The sequence below is a fragment of the Balaenoptera physalus genome (genome assembly GCF_965194825.1).
Source record: "Balaenoptera physalus genome assembly, chromosome: 10".
NCBI classification, from domain to species: Eukaryota; Metazoa; Chordata; class Mammalia; order Artiodactyla; family Balaenopteridae; genus Balaenoptera; species Balaenoptera physalus.
The window spans coordinates 105,535,522-105,540,279 of NC_138889.1; positions in this window are offsets into that span (position 1 = coordinate 105,535,522).

Genomic DNA, 4,758 nt, shown 5'->3' on the forward strand with positions numbered 1-4,758 from the left:
TGCTCGCGGGGAGGGCGGAGGGGCGCGGGCTGGGCACGCGGGCGCGCAGCGAACGGCGGGGGCGCGCGGCCAGAGCGCGCGGGGCGAGGGCGGCGCGTGCGCGGTGAGCACGTGCCCGAACACAGCCGGCGCTGATGGGGGCGCTTGAAAGCCCAGGAACCTGCGCGGGGCCGGGAGGTGGGGGGCGCTTTGAGAGGAAAGGCAGGGAAAGGCGGCGTAGGAGGCGATTGGGGTGGACAGTAACAGAACAGTTTCTGTAAGACTCAGAGGTGGCATCTGATGCGGCTGGAGAAGCTGAAGGTCCACGGAGCAGACAGAGGAGCGACCTCTGGAGACAGGGGTTGAGGCCAAGTTAGGAGGACTTGGGGAGGTACGCTCAGGAGTTAAAATCTTGGGCGATTCAGACCAGATCGAGCGATCGATAATCTTATATATGTTTTTATTAAAATTATATACATAATATGTAATATATATACAAAAGAATCCATGGAATACATGTAGTTATGAAACATGACGATAAAATTACCACCCGTGAAAACACCATCCTACGTAAGAACCGCAACACACCTAGCACAGAGGCTCCACCTACCTGTGTGTTCTTCCCTTATCCCATCTCCCTGCCCCACCCCCACCTCCACCCCCATCCCCCAGAGGTCACCTCTCTCCCGTCTATCATGCTCTTGCTTTTTAAAACTTTTTAAAAATCTCTTCTTTGTAGTCCTAACACGTTATTTCGTTTTGCTTATTTGAAGCTTGTAATAATCGTTATCACACACACACACACAAATCGTATCACGCTGTATTATCTTCTGCAATCTGCTTATTTTAAAGTTGTCTCTATAATACATACACATTGCTGTACAGATCTGTAATTTGTTTCCCGTGCTGGAAAATATTCCATTATGTGAATAGACCACATTTTATTGATATGGTGATAAAACCACTTGGTTTTGTTCTGTTTTGTTTTCTAATTTGGATTTAGAAAACTATTGAAAAGAACCCAAATTGTGTCCTGGTGTATGCATGCAAGAGAGTCTATAGGATTTAATAGCTTAGAAGGTATGAAAATGTTCCACTTTACAATAGAACACTAAAACGTTTTTCCAATTGTTGGTACCAATTTCACTTCCACCAGCAATGTGTAAGAATTCTTGTTGATTTACATCTTCACCAACACTTAGTACCATCTTACTTAATTTTTCCAGGTGAGTGGATGTAAAATAGTACTTCACTGAAGTTTTAATTTGCATTTAACTGATCGCTAATAAGATTGAGACCTTTACATATATTTATTAGTCATTTAGACTTCCTCTTTTAAAAACTGCCTGTTCGTGTCTTTTGCCCATTTTTCTTTGGAGTTGCTTTCTTACTGATTTGTAGGAGCTGTTTATATATCCTCGATACTCATCTTTAGTCGGTTGTATTTGTTTACACGTATTTTCTTCCAGTTCCTGGCTTGTCTCTTCACTCTCTTTATGAAGTCTTTCGATGAAGAGAAATTATGGACTTTAAAGAAGTAGAATTTACCAATTCTTTCTTTTGTGGTCAGCTCTCTGTGTCTTTTCATGAAGTCCTTCCTTGCCCTGCAGTCAGAAAAATATTCTCCTGTATTTTCTTGTAAAAGTTTTTAAATGTTGTCTTTTTCATTTAATCAACCTGGAGTTGATTTTTGTGTATGTGTGAGGCAGAGATCCAATCTGATTTTTCCCTATATGAATAATCATTTATCTCAGCATCACTTACTGATAGTTTCTCCTTCCCCCTCTCCGTGATGAGCAAGACCACCTCTGTCACGTGTCAGGTTTTCATGGACAAGCAGAATGTTGCTGGCTCTATTCTACCCCACTGGCAAATGTGTCTGTCTTTGTGCTACTATCATACAATCTTAATTACTATACCTTTATGATAAATCTTAATATATGGATATCTTCAGATTCCCCCTCCTTATTCTTCCTCAGGAGTTTCTTGACTCTTCTTGAGCTTTTGCCCTTCCATAAATATTTCAGAATTAGCTTGTCAAGGTGCTCAAAATACTCTGTTGGCATCTTGATTGACATTACACTGAATCCAGAAATCAATTTGGCAATTTTGACATCTTTACAAAATTGAGTCTTCGATCTATTACATATTATGTCTCTCTATTTGTTAGGACTTCTTTAATGTATTTCAATGGAGTTTTATAATATTCTTCATACAGATCTGATCTTAGGTGTGTATTACACTTTTCTCCCTATTCATTTGGAAGTTTACACTCTATTCTTTTATTTATTGCCCTTGAAATTTTAACATTCATGCTCAAAGTCTAAAAGTAATATCCTAAACACCTCTCTGAAACAATGTGAGGACCTTGGAATGCTTTTACTCCAATCTGCCCCTTCCATGCTATTTTAGTTCTGCCCTTTTTTAACCCCAAATTCACATTATTATTATTATTATTATTACCATTATTATATTATACAGATATTTGCTTAGATTTGCCCGGTGGGTCCCTCTGAGGTCATCTTTCTTCTTCCTAAAATATAGCCCTTTGAAGTTCCTATAGTGAACGTCTGTGGGTGATTAACTCCTGGCTCTCATGAGGTTCCTGGCATCATGTGAAGGAGCTGAGGTGGAGGAACAAGAGCCACAGGGCTGTTCAGGCAGCCAGGCTGGGCAGGAGGGCTGGGGGAGGATGGGCTCCTACTTCTGGAAGGGCCCAGAGGGAGATCCAGGTACCTCTCTGAGGGGCTCCTCCATGGCAGAGAGTGCTGGAACACTTTCTACTATTTGGTAGAAATAGTGCACACTATTTCTACCAAGGCTCCCACCCCTAAGACTAGAACTGTCCAGAGCTAGAGCGAGTCCATGACAGCCCCCATAGCTTGCCTGGGATCTGTCAAACTTGTTCCTCGCCCCTGCCCCCAACTGCAGTAGCTCCCGCCACCCCTGCCATTCAGGGTACTGTAGTAGGACGGTGCCCACAGGAGCAGACTGTGCTCCCGCACTTCCAGGCCATGAAGCCGTACATCTCTCCCCAGGTGAATAGGATAGGAGATCAAAAGCTGTGCACTGATTGAGCTGTGGTTTTGGATTTGGGGTTTTTCGTTTGGTTAATGTTGGTTTTGGTCTGGTTTGGGTTTTTTCACTTTTTATTACAAAAATGTTCACACACAAATAAAAGTAGAGGAAACAGAATAATGGGTCCCCATTTATGTTTCACCCAGCTTCTCCAGTCATCAGGACATGGCCAGTCTTGGTTCATCTATATCCCCCACCCACTTCCTCTATACCCAGATTATTTTGGAGCACATGGCAGATGCCTTATTCTTTCATCTGTAAATATTTCACTACATATTTCTAAAGGATAAGAAATAAAGATGAACACAATATCACTAGCACATTTTAAAACATTTTAGCAGTTCCATGTCCTCAAATAGGCAATCAATGTTCACATCTCCCTGACTGTACGTTGTTTAACTCTTTGTTGTTTGAACCAAAATCCAAATAAAACCATAAGTTAGAACTGGTTGATGTGCCTCATACTTTCTTTTAACTAAAGCAGGAGTCAGCAAGCTACCCATGAACTACCACCCACTGCCCGTTTTCGTGTGGCCTAAGTGCTAAGATTAGTTTTATACAGTGTTAAATGGTTTCGAAAATAAAAGAATATTTGTGTCATGTGAAAATTATATGAAATTCAACTTTCAGCATCCATAAAGCTTTATTTGAACATAGGCATGCCCATCGTTTACATATTGTCTATGCAACTTTCCCACTACAAGGTCAGGGTCGCGTAGTTGCTGTGACATCTGAGACTTCATGGCCTTCAAAGCCTAAAATATTTACTCTCTGGCCCTTTACAGAAAATGTTTGCCAAACTCTGATCTTATGGGTTTCTCCTCCACCTTTTTTTTTCCCTTTTAATTTTTTAATTGAAGAAACTGGGTCATTGGTCCTGTAAAGTCTCCCAGGGTCTGAATTTTGCTGCTATTGTTCAAGATGATCATTTGTGCCCTGTATTCCTGTAAGCTGGTGGTTAAGTCTAGAGGCTCAATCAAATTTAGATCAGATGGCTTTTTCTTCAAGAGGATTTCATTAGTGGCGATGTGTTCTACCATCAGGAAGTAAATATGTCTGCTTCTCTTTCTTTGTGTGATGTCAACAACCATTGACGATCAGTGCTAAACAGGGTTGAGTTTCAGTAACCAAAAGTGATTGGAAAGTGATAGGAACTGCCTGGGATATTATGGGGTCTTCAACCCATCAGGGAAGAGAGAGTCAACATATATGGTCAAAAGCAGTGGTTGGAAAAAAATCAAGCTACTTCAAGTTTTGAGTTGAGATTCCGTAATAAACATATGATCCGCGGGGGAGGGAAGAAGTTCAGTAGGATATACATCAAAGTAACAAGAAGCGACGTGCTAGCTTACTGAGGTTATTGGTGATGCTTGTTCTTTGCCCGATTTTATATTTCTATCCAAATGGTTCTATCTTTTTGGGGGGAAAAGATAAAAAAAAAAAGAAGCTGGCTTTGTCCTATCGGTTCTCCCCTCCAAGTGTATGTCTTCTCTCTCCAATTAGACTGGAAGCTCCCTGAGAGCAAGATTGATTGTTGATCCCTTTAACGGCCACAGCACCCAGTTATGAAAAATTGTTGCAGCCACTAAAACTCACTTACAGGGCAGAATAGCACCGAAAGAAATTGAAACTGTTTTCTCAAGAGTATATGAACTAGGCTTCCCTGGTGGCGCAGTGGTTGAGAATCTGCCTGCCAATGCA